The sequence below is a fragment of the Episyrphus balteatus genome, chromosome 3 (genome assembly GCF_945859705.1).
Source record: "Episyrphus balteatus chromosome 3, idEpiBalt1.1, whole genome shotgun sequence".
NCBI classification, from domain to species: Eukaryota; Metazoa; Arthropoda; class Insecta; order Diptera; family Syrphidae; genus Episyrphus; species Episyrphus balteatus.
Genome location: NC_079136.1, coordinates 96,539,100 through 96,558,702, shown reverse-complemented (window position 1 = coordinate 96,558,702; position 19,603 = coordinate 96,539,100). Strand labels below are relative to the sequence as shown.

The 19,603-nt window shown below is 28.4% G+C and overlaps 1 protein-coding gene across 25 annotated transcripts in view; it reads right to left on the bottom strand.

Moving 5' to 3' along the window:
• Window positions 1-19,603, bottom strand: part of LOC129914762 (casein kinase I) — a 110,634-nt gene that overhangs the window by 78,917 nt on the left and 12,114 nt on the right. The window contains exons 1-2 of one of the 25 annotated variants that reach the window (XM_055994143.1): window positions 7,937-8,304; window positions 5,190-5,571 (exon numbers count right to left, since the gene is read on the bottom strand). The exons of the other annotated variants lie outside the window; for them this stretch is intronic. The gene's annotated coding sequence lies outside the window, so the exon portion shown is untranslated. Of the gene's footprint in view, window positions 1-5,189; window positions 5,572-7,936; window positions 8,305-19,603 lie in introns of those variants that run through there. 25 annotated transcript variants of the gene reach the window in all.

Here is a 19,603-nt window from a genome sequence, read left to right as displayed (position 1 = left end):
AAATTTCATGAGTTGGCTGCATAGATAAAAGAATGATTTAGTAAGAGTTCAAATATCATGGGGATTAATATTATTGTGTGTAAAGTAAACACATAGGTCGAGTCATTTTTCTTGTTGTTCGTTTATATTCTCATTAAGTGAAATAACACGTGGGTATTATTTGTTAAATGATTCAGAAAAAAAAGTTTGTGGGTCAACGCACGCATGGCAAGAGTGAAATTTTATAGTTTTCTTAATCAAACTCAAAATTAAGAAAAAAATACTCGTAATTAACAAGTTAATTTAAATTTCTCACCAAATGTCAGTAATACAAATACCTAGCCGTTTTAAAGCAAGAATACAAACATTTTTAAGAAGTCAATAATCTCTTCAAATGAAGTCATACTCGTAGTTAGTATAAAAACTCTTGAAATTTCATTTAGGTACATTTACACGTATTTTTTTTTTAATAAAATTTAAAATAATAAATTTAACGTGCATTTGTATTGCTTTTGTTCCAGAACCTCAAAATGAATGAGATTTCTCAAAGTGTGACTATAATTTGACTGTACCTACCATAAGGGTATTTTTATCGTTCCAGGTGTGACGCGTTTATTTCTGAATTATTATTTATTAATATTAAAGAACTTGAATGCTCAGTAACATACATGATGCAATTAAATGACAATTAGTTGCAATAAGCAATTTTAATGTGTTTCGGGCGTGACATTACAAAGCATCTGATTTTGAAACAGAAAATCGCATTTTTAAAAATAACAAAATTTTTCGTGTGTAAATATGTAGTTTAAATCTATACCACAAAACGATTAAAAGCTATTTAAATTATTCGTTTCAACAATTTTACGTCTGTGACATATAATTTTTATCTTGAGTTCTTCGTATGCAGTAAAGTTTTTTAGTGTAAAATTAAATTATTTTTGTATTGTTCCGCATTGGCACAATGTCTGATGAATAAAAGTTAGCGTTTTAAAAACAACTATATTTAGGATGCTGATTCCGAAAACAACATTTTTTTTCTAGCAGCTCTAGTTCTTAAATTATTCTTACATGAAAAGGCATAGAAATCCATTAATTTTTTGTTAAATTTGTTTTCATTAAAAACATTTTTTTTTGTATTTTTTTTTTATTTACTGAACCGACATACAATACATACATTCGAAATAAATTTTTCCAGCTAAACTTTAAAAACGCTTGTTATAATAAAATCTAAAAAAAATAGTATAAAATTAAACCCAAAATGTGAAAAATTAAAATATCTAAAAAACTAGAGCTCCTAGAAAGCAACCAATGTAATTTTTAGGCTAAGTGAGCCCAAATGCATTAGGTTCGACAAAAAATTTAGGTTCGACAAAAAAATTAGATATAAATCTTTCTGGAAAGCTTTAAAAAGTTGAAAATTGTTGGCCAGTGTAGGTAGGTTATTATAAAAAATTGTGAATTTCGTCTTTCACTTAAAAATGTGACTGAAAGAGTTAATATCACTTCTACTTAAACATTAAAAAGGAAATCATGTTATACAAGCTTCTTTTAATACTTAACTATTTGATTTCAATCTTTTTTTGTTATTTCCAAAGTTGACAAATTGCAAAATTCACAAATATAATTTTATGTAAACTCCTATGTATTCACATTGCATGTATTAAAATATTATAAATGACCCATCAACTGAGTGTGTTCACATGCGTGTTGCTTTCGATATGAAATCGATACGAAAAAATAAAATAACACTTTTTTTTTTACACCTACTACTCTACTAACTGAAATCACTTTAAGACTTAAAAAAAGTCAAAACTGTCGCCTTTAATTTGATGTATCATGTTTCGAAAGCATATCCCATTTATCAATAAAAGCGGGAATAAAAAAAAATACATACATATATTATATGTCTCGGGGATTAATGTCTTTTTAACTTAAATATTTTGTCATCTGAGAAAGCATGATTCAAAAAGGTTTTTACAAATAAAAAAAAAAAAATTTCAAAAACCAATTCGTTATAAAATTCCTTTAATTGAAGTTTGCTTGTTTTATGATGTTTCTAAGAATTATTGATTCTATTTAAAAAAGAACAATTTGTTATTTTTTCCTAATCACTCTTGTGTTATTAAGTAATTCGCTGATACCACGAAAGTGAAAACATTTTTCTTTCTTTTGTTTATCGATAAAGAGCGAAATTAAAAAAAAAAAAAAGAAATACTAATAGCTTAATATAGGTAATGTATATAGATAATTAAGCAAAAATTAGGTGATAAAATATAAAATTGTTATTTCTTTAATTTTTGTTTAAAAGAAATTTGGCACGTGGAGGTTAAATAAACGAAATAAAAATTTAAAAAAATAGGAAGAATCATTTAGATTTCCTTGAAATTGCTTATTTATGTAATAATTTTTTTTTCTTAACAGATAAGAAATTTGATGATTCGATTGTATACACAATTCTGTGAAAGTAGAAAAAAAAAAATTGTTTTGTTATCTTATCTGTAATTACCTAAACTCATGCTGTTATCAGTTAAAAAAAAAAAGATATGAAGCAGTCTATTTCTATATTTTCATACTATGCCTTTTTTGATATGAAGTTTGAAAACAAAAATTTAATACATTTTATTACAGAAAATTTAAAAGTTTATGGATAAATCCCTGGCAACAAGTAGACAACCCCTTTAATCAAGTTCATGTACAAAAAATCAACCCAATACACACTTGGGTAATCAAACCAGAAGACTAATCATCATTGGTCATTTGTGATAAATGGACATAAAAATAAACCCAATATGAGTAGGGACACTCACCTTGAAGTGGTTTCTTTAGAAATTAATCACAACAACAAATCTTATCAGATAAATAAAAAAAATCCCGCAGTAATTCAATTATCTCGGCTTGTTATATTTTATTAAATTCAGATAAACTTTTTTTTGTTGCAAGTGTTGACATTTTTGTATTATTTGAAAAAGGGTTTTTTTTAGACCAACCCAACGTCATGATATTACTTTAAAAAAAGCAAAAGAACAACAATGCTGTTAATTATGAACTAACAATAGGCAAGTTTGCGAAGTGTCACACAATCTATTCAACAGCTGCACGCCAGGTATCCATACGAAATATATGATCATAAGCTGGAAAACATTGAATTCCGAAGCCTAATATTTTTATCATAAGCTTAGCTTGAAAGACGGTTCTTGTTCGTTTGAATTATTACAAATTTTCGGGAAGAAATGTTCTAACCTATATGATTTCTTCAATCTTTTTCTCGAGCAGATATTGCGTTGACAGTTTTTACTCTAAAAGACATTATTAAAGTTATTTACTGCAGTTCAAGATATGCTAAACGATTGCATCTCGATTGAAACTTTACGAAGAAGAAAATCGCTGGTAGTTTAGTTGGAAAAATAATTTCTGTCAATAACTCAGAAGACAAAATATATTGCTTCACAAACCATTAAAATTTAAAACCACTTAAAAAAATCCAGATAAATTGTTTGAATTTAACTTAGTTTTTGAAACTACGAGTAGGTACCTACATGTCGCATAAGTATTACAAGACTGTAGTAAATCAAAATAAAATTTCTCGCTGAATCAGCGAAAAGCTGTTTATATAATCTCCAAAATAGGTTAAAAGCTCTTTAAAAAGGGCGAGTTTCAGTTTAATGCAATTTTAGTTTTATGAAACATCAATCTGGCCAATTAGGAGATATTCAAGTTGGCGAGATATTGTTTTTTCTTTTATCATTATACTTTCAATACTAACCAGGGGAGTGACTTTCTATTAAATAAACCTTATCTAATCAACCAAAACTCGGTTATTGTCCTCAGCTAATTGAAAAAAAAACCAGCACTTCGTCAATAAATATGAAGTTGCGAGTTAGATTTTCTGAAGAACATAAAAATTGGACTGGAAAATATATATGTATTTTAGTGAAAGGATACACAAAATTAGTAGATTTCAGAAAAATAACCTACAAAATACTTAAATTTTAAAGATGTCTATACACTATACTATTAAACACGGACATGGAGGGTCGATGGTGTTGGGTTTCGTTACCAAGTCAAAAGTCACTGCATAAAAAGATAAAAAATGTCAGTTTCTGCAAACAAAAAACTTAAATTAAGTGTATACATATTATGATTTTTTTTTATAAAATCTCCAAAATATTAGCATTTACTTTTTTTTTTTTTTAGATTACCTATGTATTAATTTTTGTTCTCCACGTTATTCCTTTATAATGGTGCTAAATTGTCGAACTTTTAATAAAGAATTCATTTAATAACATTTTTATTCGTGTAACCTGCATTCTTAAACCATGTTAAAAATTATATATATTTCATCGAAAACTAATTATAAACTCATTTGAAGAGATTCGGTTCTAGTTTTAACATAACTGTTATTCCATTTGTAGGAAAAAGTTTTTTAACCCATAACCTATTGAAAAATGAAAAATTAAAAATTAAAAAATTGAAATATTTTAGTATACACAATTTAACACAATTTAAAATATTTACCCCACCCAACTGCCAGATGGAGAACAAAAAACAACATCAATAAATCTAGCCGACACATTGCAAATGTAAAATTTCTTTCGAATTAAATTTTGTATTTAAATTTAGTCGTCAAACAAAACAGACAAATAATATTGAATAAAGTAAACAAAAACTATACAGCAGCAAAATTGTCTTGAAACAAGAATGTCAAAAAATTCCCTACTATCAATGTAAATTTAACTATTTCCACTTGTACTTCAAGTTCTGTTTCAGTCATTTACAATCATTAATACCCAAGTATTCAAATACAGCCATATTGATAAGTGATATAAAATAATGCTATATTACTACATATGAATGTCAATTACAAAACAACCTGATACCAAACATTACGAGGGTAGTTTTGTTTTTATAGAATAAAAGATTATAATTTATGGAAAATTCGAGGGAAATTAATAAAATGTGTGTGTACTAAGGCATTGAAAATTTTAACAGTCCTTAAAAATACTCGAGGGTGTGTTCCTTTTAAGTTTGTTTCAGCCAATATTAAAATTCATACACATAAGAATATTGCGATTACATAGGCATATTTCTAAATGCTTTTAAATGATTAAATGATTTTCAAGTAGTAACCCTTGTGGTTTCTATTCAATGTTCACAATCCTCTAAATCTGTTAAAAACAAAAAAAAAAAAAAAACAAATATTAGTTACATACTCAACTATATCCGCAAAATTTGTAAAATTGCTACCGTCTCAGCAATAAACACATAATATCTTTAAAATCCAATAATATGTAAGACAAAAGTGTTGTACTGGAGAAAGATTATGATACAGCTACAGCAGCTGTTTTGATTGAGTGATATGTATTCCTTTTGATGATTTGATAAGAGTGTTGTAGATTTTTGTTGTTTTTTTTTTAAACACTTGTTCACACTTTTTTTTTATTTTTATTTCTTTATTTGACACTTTATTGAAGCACCTCTTAAATACAATAAACACTTGGAAATTAATTTATTTTTATCATATATGTAGGTATGTTATAATATTTATTTTTTTTTTATTTAAACAATTTTTTTTCTTCTTATACAAATTGCACTCTAGAAAAATACAATTGAAAAATTAAACACACACATAGAAGCAAATCAATTAGATAAAATTATAAATGCTGATAAACAATCTCCTAAGTATGTACGAAAAAAACTGAGAAACATTTTGGTAGGGAATATTAATGATGACAAGTCGAACAAAAAACCGTTTAATCAGACAGTAAACTGTTTCCTACTTCTATTGTATCTATGTTAAAAAAAAAAAAAAAAATAATTTAATTGAAAAGATTTCAATGATTTTTAGAAAATTGCAAGAAAAAACTGATAACTTCTGGAGATTTCAAAATTTTGTATAGTTCCGTCAACAAAAACAATCATTGTACATTATTTTAATGATTTTGAAACAAAGGAAAAAACAGCTGTAGAATGAAATTGAAAAACTAGACTTTTGGTAATTGAGTCAAGTTAAAGAGTTAGTATTACCTACTAGATAAATATTACTTTGCCCAACAATTTTCTAACATTTTAAAATTTTCCAGAAAGATTTACATTTCATATTTTATAGATTTGGGGACAGTAATTCTATAAATCATTTATTATTTTTATTTTTTGAAATATTATAGTTTTCCACATTTTGGGGGTAATTTCATACTAAATTTTAAGTTATGCTTATTTGAACTGTTTGTTAACATTTTCCAGAAAATTTTTTATTGAATATAATGCATTTGGGTTCACTTAGCCTAAAAATCACACTAGTTTCTTTCCAGGAGCTCTAATTTTTAAGATATGTATTTTCATTTTTCACATTTTGGAGGTAGTTTAATACTACTTTTTTTAGTTTTTCTTATCACAAGCGTTTTTAAAATTTTGGTGGAAAAATTTATTTCGAATGTAATGTATTTTGGTTTAGTAAGTAAAATAAAAATACAAAAAAACTTTTAATAATTAAAAAAAATTTGTAAGAATTTGTATGCCTTTTCATGTATGAATAAATTTAAAGACTAGAGCTGCTAAAAATGATTAACAACGGTCTGGAAAATGTTTGTGTCTTGGGCAGTGATTTTTAGAATTATTTAAGTCAAATAACAACTATTGAAGTTATAAAGCTATTGAGGTTAAGTGTAACTTTAAAAATTACTTCAAACTTGATGAGGAAATCGGTCATTAAAAAATAGAATTCGCATCCGTAATTCATTACTTAGATAATACTTTTCCATCTTAGCGACTATAAAAAAAACTTTGAAAAACTTCAAATTCATGTTTATTTATTTATTTATTCAGAAAAAAACATAAAAAAAATAAAACCGCAAAGATTCTATCAGTCAGTCATTCTTTAGACAGACAGAGATACGAGTACATATCCATTTTAAGGTAAGGAAGGTTGGTTGGATGGCAGAGATAATATATCTTGAAATAGTTCAACCGCGAAATAATGCATATATTCTATACCATAGTAATGTACATTTATGTACATAATATAAATAGTTAAATATAATGTAACACACACGTGAATTATGATTAATATCTTTTTTGTCCAACGAACATAATAAATGTAGGTAGAGATAGGTAGTATATGAAACTCGTTAGGGTTTTGTTATACTCGACAACAACTGTTTGCTTTTTAAAGAGCTATAAAAAACTAAAGAAATAACCTATTAAAAAAAAAAGATACACAAACTTTGTCTATCTAATCTTTCTCCGACCAAACTGACAGATGAAACAAGAAGGGGAAATACTTTATACATACATTCATATATGTATATAATTTAAATTTCCGATTGAAACAGAACAAACCATGGAAAGAAGTAAAAAAAAAAAACTTGAAAAAATAAAGATAGATATTTAGAATGTATGTCCACGAGAAAAGAAGAAAAATGACACAACTAAAGTGTGGAGAGATGATAAATGTTTCGAAATACTCGTAGATATCTACAAGAAAACTTAAACAAAAAAAAAAAGTTCAGTCGCTATATTCGAACCGAGAAAAAGTCCACTGAACTGAGAGAGACCAGCAAAAGCATTAAGCAAACATTTCATTTATTTGAGTAAAAAAACCCACAATAAAAAAACAACAACGAAAACTAAACGAACGATGACAAATATTTTAATTTCGAATTTTCGTTGACGTATTAAATCGACAAAAATATTATCCTCATTTTTGTGTGTTTCTGTTTTAAAACACACAAACGAGAACTTCACAAAACCAACCAATACCCAACCACACAGCTGACTTTCTTCTTTCGTTTTAAAGGAAAATGGTTCCTGTTTCGTGTTTGTGGATTCGAATATTGGAATACTTTAACCAGTTTTTTTTTTTTTGAATTTTTTACCTATAAAGCAAAATATCCAGCTGGATTGAGAGATACAATAGAAAGGAACAATAAACAGTAAATAATAAAGAGAAAAAAAAATCTACCCAGAACTGATATGGCCGACGAAAGAAAAATATAACAAAAAAAATATGATAAATTCCTTTATAGGGCGGCCGGAGCGAAACGTAACCAAGAAAAATTATTAAAAAAAAGAAAAAACCCCGACGAGACGAGGCGAGTCGACTTAAACGCGAAAACCTCTGTCTAACTTCTTCTCCAAGAAACGATTGAAAAAAGACTGAAGTCTGCAACAGTCTCACTTAGTGCAAACAGCTTCTCTCTCAAAGTTGCCAGAGTTACCAACATATGAAATTTTATCACCGATAGGGATTTTTTTCAAAATCCTTGAAAAATCGATGCATTTTTTTCGAAATATAGTTTTGAAAAAATGAAATGTAAAATAAAGATTGAATTTTTAAAATTCAAAGTTATTTTGATTTTCTAAATACCTATTTCATCTCTTTAAAAAAAATATCAAATAAAACATGAAATGTAAGATGGTAACCCTTTCAACAGAGAATGTAGTGTTTGAAAGAAAAAATAAAAAATCTAGTTTAATTTTATTTTGTTATTTATTTTTTAGTATTATTCTTCGTCGTCACATTCGTCAATCGTGTTTGTATTTATTATTTTTTTTTTAAGATACTTTCTATACAAATGCATTTCTGGTAAGTATTTTTATAACATAAAACAAACATGGTGAATGTATCGGATGCAGGTATATTAGTATTGTTTTGTAGTTTTTTTTTTTTCTTCTCTTTGCTTTTGTCCATGTTGATGTTTGACATGACAATGAATATAAAAAAAAGTACTGAGTTTGGTTCATAGTAAACACAAACAGATGAGAAGTCAGTGTTACCGGTTTTTTAGGAATGTTTTTGTTCAGGTTTCTTTTTTTTTTTGAAAACAAAAAAATAATGACTCATAAAGCTTTAAAACCTTAATACCTATCTAGTTCTAAATTAAATTTTGCTAAAATTGCAAAACAATTTTGAAATAGCTTTATTTTGGAAATTATTGTGGACAGAGAGACGGTATTGAAGGCACATTGATAAAAATTTGACTGACTTAACCCTTTCGAACCCAAGCTATGAAAATCAATATTAAAAAATGTTTTTTCGCTATTATCGGGTCAAATACATCACAACTAAGAAATATGAATAGCAAAAAGTTATTTTCCAAAATAATAAATACCTAGCAAAACTAATGTGTTTTTCTCATGTTACATGTAAGTAACATGCACTGCCTATGACCACCAAAAAAAAGTCGGAGAACTGAGAAAATAACTTTTTATGAAACTATAATGTATGCTACTTCTTCTAAGCAAAAAAACAAAACACTTTCTGCATTAACATTTTTTATATCTTTTTTTCAAAATTATGACCATATATAAAAAAAAAATTTTTTGCAGAAAAAAAAAATGTGAATTTCAGTCCCTTTCTCAATAAAAAAAAAATTAAAAGTATGATATTTGACTAACTTTTTGTAATAATCCAGTAACTAGGCATTATTATCTTTCAATTAAGCCATCGTAACCTAAAAAATTGTTTAATTTAATATTTTTTACGAATTTTGAAAAAAATGTTACATGAGAGTAACGCTGGGTCCGAAAGGGTTAAAGATGGAAGCAAAACTTTTATAAAAAGCTAATCTATTAACGTCTTCAATAATACAATAAAGATCATAGGAACTCAACTTTTATCTTAAAGTACAATTTCGAAGATTGAAATAAAAACTAGGGGTTTCAATTCAACCACCGACTTTTTTTCGGAAGCAATGCCTTATGCGAGAAATTGACAAAGCCTTTTACTGAGCTACACACACATTTACAAATAAAACACGGCTATATTTGCACGTTATATAAGACGACATTGCTTAAAGTGTTACATTATTCCTTTAAGAAAATTGTTAAAGGAATTATACTCGATTCCTTCCTTTTTACAAGAAATTCTTTATAAACTAATCTGACTTCTCCCCGAATAAAGTAACCTTATCTTTCGATAAAGTGGCGCCCAACGTGAGACATATCCCACCAAACTAACAGTTTAAAGTAAATTAGTACGAGTATTCTTTTATTTGGGACTGCCAACTTCCAAACACCAAAAAAAACATACATAAATCAAACTGGTAACACTGTCGATCAGAGAGAAATTTATTCGCACTCATACTATGATATAACACTTTAGAGCAAATAGAAACGAAAAATAAAAAAATACACCATCACTACCATACGTTTTTTTTATCGCGTCTCTTCATCAAATTGCTGCTGTTCGGCATAAATGTCATTACACTTGGAGCTGGATACAATTTTTGTTGTTGTTGTTGTTGTCTTCCTTTCAATTATATATAAATGTATACATTACACACTCTTTACTTTACTATATAATTAAATAAGTGTATCTAGCAAAGGTACCTATAATGAATATATTTTTCTATACATAAAGAAATCTATAACACAGGTGTTGGCATAAGAGAGTAAGTCAGTTGTGGTGTGGTTTCTGATGTTTCGAAGCAAGTAAGTAGGCTCGTTATTATACAGTGTTGTGTAAAAATTTTGGTTTAAGGGCCAAAATCATAGAGGTGGAACAATTCGGGGTCCGAATTATTATAAAATCAAATATGTTTTATGATGACAATTTCATGCTGTTTTTGAGATTTCATTGTAATGTCAAGCGTTCCCGGAACGACGCACAATGGGGCAAAATGGCAAAAAGGTGGCATTAAATCAATAAAATGAGATGGACACTTGAAATTTGGAAAAAATCCTACTTATACAAATGTTAGTTCATAGCCAAAATTTCGAATGGCCACGTCCATTTTTAGGGTTACCACCCATATATTTTTTTAAGATTTTCAAAATTTTTCGGAAAATCCTCAATCAGTTTAATTTAAAATGACGTCATCAACTAAAAATGAACAATTCACACAGGGTAGCAAAAAGTAGCAAGAAAACTTTTCATATTCTAAAACTAGACAAAACGCAGAACAAAATGACATATAAAACGTATTGGCTTTCAGAAGAGAGCTGAAAAACACATTATTTTCAGGTTATTTTTCATTTTTGACTACGAATTAAAATATTTTGAATGCATATTTTTCATAAAAAGAAAATTCATTAGAACGTATCCAAGCTCACTGATTCCATTTTAAAAAGATTCAACTTAGTACAAGTAATAAATAATAAACAGTACACAATTTACTGAAACAACCCAAAATGATAAAAGTCGTAAAAATTCTACCCAATCTCCTCAATTACACGTGGTTAAAATTAATTTTTTCTCTCTCATTACTACACTCCTGCTCAAATTTAACGCACGTCATATTTATTTTACAAAAAAGTCCTACTATTACTTTATCTCACAGTATCGTGGTTATTTTCTCAAATAAGACAGGAGTTAGCTTAAATTGAATGTATGGAATAAAATGTTTGTGGGGAAGATTTGGAGCGGTATGCTGAAGTCTATCTGTCAACCCGCGAACCTTTTAGAGATGAGTCATAAATTTTATTGGAGTAAACTCTGCTTTACAACACCTACGGAGTTAGTGAGGTCTCCTAGACCTACTTTAAGTACCCAAAGATACTTGACTGATATCCTCGAACAGCATCCGGTTCCAATCACCCCTAGATTTGGTCCACAGTTCAGTCTGATGCACGATAATGCATGCTAGATTGGTTTGAGAATATCTTCAAGGTTAAAATATGCCAGCTTTGAAATGACCACACAGATATTCGGATTTCAATTCAATAGAACATGTCTAGGAGATGTTGAAAAAAATGCATTTGCGGCCGAAATCCACCTCTAAGCATTCTTGATCAACGGAAAACTGCAGTAAAAAAAAGTTGCAACAAAACCTTCAAAATTTAATTTGTGGAATGAATAGACAACTCCAAATTATCATATGCGCTAGAGGAGGCAATGCCAAGTATTGAATAAAATTATTGGAAAGAACTGTCACGCGCTTCCATTTTTTAACATTTTTTTTCTTAAAAAACAAAAATTATTTTAATATCAGTTTTCAGACCTTGAATTGCTAAATTTGGTTCATCTTTTTTTTTGGTTGATAATACTGTTTCAGTTTAGCATTTTTCTGACTTGCTAAACAATAAGCAAACACAAAAAAATACAACAAATAATTTTAAAGCCATTTTAAATAAGATGCAGGGGTATAGCTAAAGAAGAAAAAAGTGTGCGTTAATTTTGAGCAGGAGTTTAATTCTCTATTATATTTCAAAGAGAAATAGTTGGGTTATTCAAAACAAAGCTTAACTTTATGATTTGATTAAATGCCAGCTTTTTTGAGTTTTGCCCCATTGTGCGACGCTTGATAACGCTTATGAAACTGAAACTGATTTAAATCATTTATTTTATTTATTTATCCATAAAATACGATAAATGCAACACAAGTAGAAATCCCTAAACAATTAAGTTTTAGGAAAAATTTTTTTTAATTTGTTAAATACGATTTTTGAGCTATGGAGCGTTCGTCAGGCAGAATTGTCTGGGGTCGAATTACGGCACACGATTACGATCATACGTTAACGTTTTGATCATTTCTATCTCTATTTAATTAATAGAAAACGACAGGGACACATAGCAACCATTCGTTAACGAACGTTTGCCGTAATTCGACCCCAGATCTTTGGGGGCAAAATACTGTGTCAAATGCTTCTCTGACAATTACAATTTTTTTTCAATGTGTCTGATAAGACACTTGGGAAATTGTTGGCACATCTAACAACCGTCTGTATACAGACTACATAGCTACATAGTACTTACAGTTCTAGTTAAGTTTTGATATTTTATGGTAGGCCATTGATTTTTTAATTAAATAATAAATAATTTTGTAAACTGTAGTGTATTTTCAATACACACAAGAGCAGGTAAACAAAGTGAGAAGAAGAATTTTAAAAATAAAAAAAAAAAAAAATGAAAAAAAAGCAACAACTAAATGAAATGAATGCGAATTGTATGCGTATGTGCCATTAACCATTGAGACACATTATTCATAAATGTATGGATGGATACATGCATGCATCCATGCAACTATGCTCTTGTACGGAAAGAAGTAGATGAATGTAGTGTCAATGTAAAATAAAATTTGATAAACGAGAGGCATAGAAGCATACACAAAAACTCCAGCACATCCATCCATTTTATCTGGCACATAATATATATCGCACTTTAATTGGAATTTTTGTAAAAAAAAAAAAAACAAAAAAAACTTAAAATTTTCTTATAAGGAATATATGTAAATAAACGAAAGATTGACAAAGATGGAAGAAAAGAGTCAATAGAGAATAGATGAAACGGCAATAGAACGTATAATTTTTATCGTCGATAGACTTATCCCGGCTGATAAAGGCATTGTGCGATAATGTGGGATATAGGCATGATTTTTTTTCTGTAGTTGAACCTAACTAATAGAGCACCCTTTGCTCATAAGTTAAAAAAAACATTAAAACTCAAAATAAAACATAAATTACATTTTAAAACATGAGTGTACAAAGTTCATGTTTTAAAAGTTCTCTTGTTTTCCTTAAAGTTCAATTTTACAGGAGTTTACAAACTTTTCCTTAATTTTGGAAAAATAAAACCTGGATATGCTTAAATAACGGTAAGTTTGTATTTATTAAAATAACTAAACAAACACACCTTCTTTGACATTTATAAATGCCAATACCTGATTTGGACTTCTTCGTACAAACAAAACATTTTCGTTTTATCTTTCCTAAAACACACACACAAGCTATTTTGTTAACAAAAACAGAAGTAGGTTTTGGAATTTGGATCTTAACACTAAATTTAACCAAAAATAGGATATCTTAATGTTTTTTGCTTACTTTAAAAACTTGATCCTTATCAGGTGCAAAAATGATTTAATCAAATGAATAAAATAAAAAACGATCAATTATCAATTTTAAGAATCGTAAAAACCCAACGAAAATCTTTGCAATTTTACTTCAATAAGATTAAACCTATCTACTTTAAGATCTTTTCTCGTATCTCAGTTAACCAAATTTCATAGGGGTTCTGATACTGATTCACCTGCCTCTTCAAAAGGAACATTCCTTTGATAAAAATATTATTTGTGACACTTTTAATTCTTGATTTCTTTGTCAAATAAAAAACTTATGCCAAAGTTGTTTGACTTTGCAAAGCCAATTTTTCTTTGTTGAGTAAGTATTCCTCAAGTCACTGTCCTTATCTCTCTTTGTTTTTAAAAACAAACATGGCAACTACTTTTTTCTTAACTTTGGTAAAAAGCCAAAAACAGCTATACATATTTCTTTTTCTTTTACCAAATCGTTAAAACTGGAAAACCGATGAAGTTATGAATACCAGAGTTATGCGCGACAGATTTATGTGCGCCAAAGTTATGAAAAACACTAAAACTATAAAACGTGGTTTGTGGGTTGGCAACCATTGAGAATATACGGGGTGGTTCAGAAGGAACGTACCAAAAAGCTAGAGCGTGCAGGTTTTGGGTCATGAAAAGAAGAAAATCGTATGGGACGGGGATGCCTTGCCTATTCCCCCCCTTTAGCAGCGCAATTTTCTAAAAAAAAAAAGTTGAAGTTTTGGGAAAAAAAAATTATTAAAAATCAACGGGATATAGGCATGAACTTTGTTTTTTTTGTTTTTAAATAAATAATGTTTTTGAATACATTTTGAACTAATTTTGTTCAAAATTTATGTAAATAAGTACTAATTTAATTTTCAAAATTCAATGCTTGTTTTGTCGTTTTCGATCAATTAAAAAAAAAAACTTTTTTTCAAGAAAGCCCTCATTCATTGATAACACCTGAAAACTCTTCCCTCTTCTTAATATAATGACGCGGCGCAGCGGTGGTTCTTTAAAAAATATATGGAAATACATAAAATGTATACTACAATTTTAAGAAGATTTTCTTTACAAAAGTAAGATATCGTTATTAAAAAAAAAAATTGAAAAAATATTAATTTAAAATTAAAATCAAATAAAAAGTTGCACATTAAAAATAAACTCTTTCTTTCATATTATATTAAATATTTAACACAAAATATAAACAAGTCAATAAAACCAGTTATCTGCTGAACAAAAGTTTTATATAAATTCCTTCATATAATTCGCATATCATCCCATTGAGCTCTAAATGAGATTAGCAACTTGAATATTTTATTTATTTGTTTACAAAATTTTGATCATATCATAATTTATCAATTAAATTAAACTTGTTTGATTAAATTTTTAAGATTATATTTATAACAAAAAGTTAAAGTACTTCTCTCAAGCATTTTTATCACATGTTTCATGGCATATAAGACATATTTCGTTTAAAATATTATGATACAATTTTGCAAAAGATTATAAATATTTGGAGTTAGGCATTTAAAATCGGTATCACTTCAAAATTAGTTTAATTACATTACATTTTTACTGTAAACGCTAAATTTTTGTATGGACTAAAGGTCGTAAAAAGCTTTATTAAATCAATTATTTAACAAATCCAATAAATATAGTACTTATTCTTCTACTTTACTGATTTATTTCAGTAGTATAGACAATTTTTATAATAAAACCAATCTTCTTCTTCATTTCATTTTTGAATTAATTTAATATTGTTTCTTTTTTTTACCAAAGCAAAAACTAAAAATAAACAAAAGAAGAATCCAAACAAGAAATTGAATAAATATGAAGACAAATTCAAAAAACGATTTATCCCAAAAGGTCAAACAAATTAAGTACTTACTTCCGACAAAAAAATGGGTGTAGGAGTTGATTAAACTCTAGTATTCCTATATCTCACATTCACATGTGCCTTGAAATCGAAACAAAACAAAGGTCGTCGACTTGTCACCGCGGACAATCGTCATTGTATGCCAGAGTTAAGACAGTTAAAGTTATAATCAAACTTTTCATAACTTCCACCAAAAATCAATGTAAATTACATAACCTATCAATTTCTTAATATTATTTGAAACTTATTGACATTTAACTACAAACAAAAAAATGAAAAAGAAAAATTTATAAACAATTTGTATGGAATTATTTTCTTTATTTCACGCAAAATTATACTTGCGATGAGTTCAATACGCCAGTTCCAGTGATAGCAACTATCAATCGCACTCTATGACAGATCAATAAAATATCTAATTATAGAGCAGTATGTCAATTGAGTGTTATATTACTAATCAATTTTTTTTTCCAGCTAATGGGATTCTCATTTAGATTGTAATTTGTTCTTTCCCTACGTTTATTTCTTTACTTTCATGTTGTGAATGTCATAACAGTTTTATTTTCTGTCCAAAACACAGACAAGAAATGAGAGTAGAATCAATTAATATACGTACGAAGGATATAGAAAAGTTGACAGAATCAGTTTTACTTTTAAGTAAAAAGTTGAACCGAGATAAAATTGAATACTCGATAAAATATGTCTATGCTTATGATTGAGAACATTAATAATTAATATCAGAATGCTACAAAAAATACTATCATATAACAAAAAGTTAATTCATCAACAATTCGTTGACAAACTGTATCTAAATAAATAATTTTGATGTAAAAATAAAAGAAAATCAATAAATAATTAAACCAGCTAGGAAACCAACTATTTTGATACAATGTCTTTCGTTTTACACTTAATGTTATTTTGTTTTATTATTCAAAAAAAAAAGTTAAACATTTATTCTTTAAGCAAACCTTTGACTAACAACAACAATAAAAAAAAAAAAAACAGCCATTCCACAAAGGCGGCGGCGGCGGCAATGACGATGTATGAAGAAACCAGTTACGACAGCAAAAAAAATCATATGGTAAGGGAAAATAAAAAACACGCACGTAGAGAAGAAAAAGAAGGCAGCTTGTTGTAGGTCTAGGTACCTCTTGCCTACCTACTGCGATAGAGCCATGTATACGATGTATTGGTACAAAGAAGTTCAATGGCCTATTTCCTCAGGTTTTCTTTTGGGGCCGACCGACCGACACCGGGTCGGAAGATTTAACGTTAGTATGGAATAATATTTCTTTTCTAATGGCACATTATTTTTTTGGGACATAAAAAGCGCTTAGGTCAAAATTTAGTGTCGAAATTTATTTTTATATTTTATTTTCTTTCCTCAAAATTGTATGTTTGATGCAGGAAATAGAATTATTTTGCAATGGCATAATTTAACCTAAACATACGTAAAAATGTCATAGTTAGAGAATGATTGATTTAATTAGACATGAAAACAACTTCATTTGTGTTAATAAAACAAAAACATTGTTAAAGACAGTTTATCTTAATGAAATGGACTTATGATTGGATTGGAAGCACAAAATTAAAATATTAATTGATATGCATGCACTGCACACGAATTTTTTTATACTCGTTTTAAAAAAAGCAATACGTGCATTGGAAGGCACAAACTTTACGCTTAAACTCCATAAGCCATCAATTTTGTTTTACTTATCCAGAAAAAAGTTAAAAATTATAAAAAGGATTCAAAAATCCAATTTTTTTTAAATGGCCGTCAATTTGTTAAAAATGGTCGTATCGGTTGGTATAGAAAAGCATTTTGAAGCTTAAACTCCCGTGAAAAAAATTTTGGTTCTTCTTTTTTCTATTGACTTGGAACACAATTTGATACTTGATTGCCATATGGAAGGAATAAATAAATATTTATTCAATTTCTTATTTCGAAAACCTTGATTTGACCGCTTCCCGCTAAGAAATTGATTTGTTGTTATCTTTAATCCTCAATATCTCAGCCACCAACTATTCCCATTGCATAAAACTTAAATACATTACAATTTTAATTTGTAAAATGATTTGAAAGAAGACTCTTGGGGGCTTAATGAAAGGTATCGACAACACCAATAATGTTCTTGTGAGTGTATTGAATAAGGTTCAGAATAATAATCTGATAAGTGAAAAGCAGCATGGCTTTGTAAGAAAAAGATCTACTACAACTAATCTTCTTAGCTTCTTAAATAAATGTTCAAATGCATTAGAAAAAGGTAATGAAGTTGACTGCGTTTACACTGACTTTTCAAAGGCATTTGATCAACTTAGTCATAAAATAATAATCTTCAAATTAAAAGCTTTTGGTTTTCCACGTATTTTTATTGCCTGGGTAGAATCTTATCTTAACCAAAGATCCTATCAGGTCAAATTTAGAAACTGTCTTTCAGATCTTTTTATAGCCAACTCTGGCGTCCCTCAGGGAAGTCACCTAGGCCCATTTTTATTCATTTTAGCTATAAACGACGTAATCTCGTGCATAACTTCAAGTGATATTCTCATATTTGCTGATGATATGAAGATTTTTAAAGAAATTAAGTCTGACAATGACCGTATCCTTCTACAAAGCGATATTAACAGTTTTAATGTTTGGTGTGGTAAAAATGGCCTTTCACTTAACCCAGCTAAATGCCAAACAATTACATTCTCGAGAAAACGAGTCATTAATATTTTTGATTACTACATCTTGCAACATAAGCTATGTAGAGTATTTAGCTTCAAAGACTTGGGTGTCCAATTTAGTTCAAATTTAGGATTTACTGAACACATCAATTTTATAGTAAATAAAGCGAGCTCAATGCTTGGTTTTATTAAACGTTGGGCAAAGGAATTTGATGATCCATTTGTTACTCTATCTTTGTACAACTGCTACGTTCGACCCCATCTTGAGTACGCTTCTCAAGTATGGAGTCCTTTTTATGAAGTTCATAAAAACCGAATCGAATCTATTCAACACAATTTTGTACGCTTCGCTCTAAAAGGTCTTCCTTGGACCGACCCTTTCAACTTGCCACCTTATGAACATCGCATTCAACTTCTTCAGATACAAACTTTAGCACAGAGACGTGTAAATAATGATTTAATCTTTCTTCATCAGCTTATTAATTCCCAAATTGACGCCCCTGATCTATTAGCTTGTATTGGTATAAATTATCCGGGTGGATCTCACCTCCTACGAAGATTTGAACCTTTGCATATCGACTTTCATAGAACAAACTATGGTATTAATGAGCCTCTTAGTCGCATGAGTAAACTTTTTAACTTGAACCATTCATCCTTAGACTTTAATTTGACGAAAATGGGTTTAAAAACATTGTTTCGAACCAGTGCTCCACAATCGTGACTGTTAATCAATGTTTTAAATAAATGTTGGATTTTTTGTACTTATAATTTTATAACTTGTAAATTTGTTTGTAATTATTTTGTTTTTATATTGTGCATGTGGGAGGTTGTATTTTTTGTCTACTAACCACTAACATGCACTTATGATGAGCCTCTGATTGTAGTTAAAAGCTTGTTCTAAGCTTACTACATCAAAGAATCTGAAGTGAAAAAAAAAAATAAGTGGGTTTAACAGAACGCTGCAATATGCCAAGCAGCAACATAATCAATCAACTATTTGAAACCAAAGTTTTAAAGTCGAATAATTTTTGGAAGAAAAACTTATGTTGAATAACAAGATCATGCGATATAACACTATTAAGAACAATCAAGTAGTTTCCTAAACAGCAATAGACTTTACCTTTAATAAATTTTTCTGAAATAACGAACAATGGAATTTATTTTGATATAAAACGCTACAATTTACCAATTTTTTTTTTTTTTGACAACAAAAGGATACATGTTGTCTGATATAATTTTCCAACTAGAAAATTTTAAAATTGTTAAATATTTCATCGAAAATCAAAAATTTCAAACGATGTCATAGTCAGCAAAATCACTT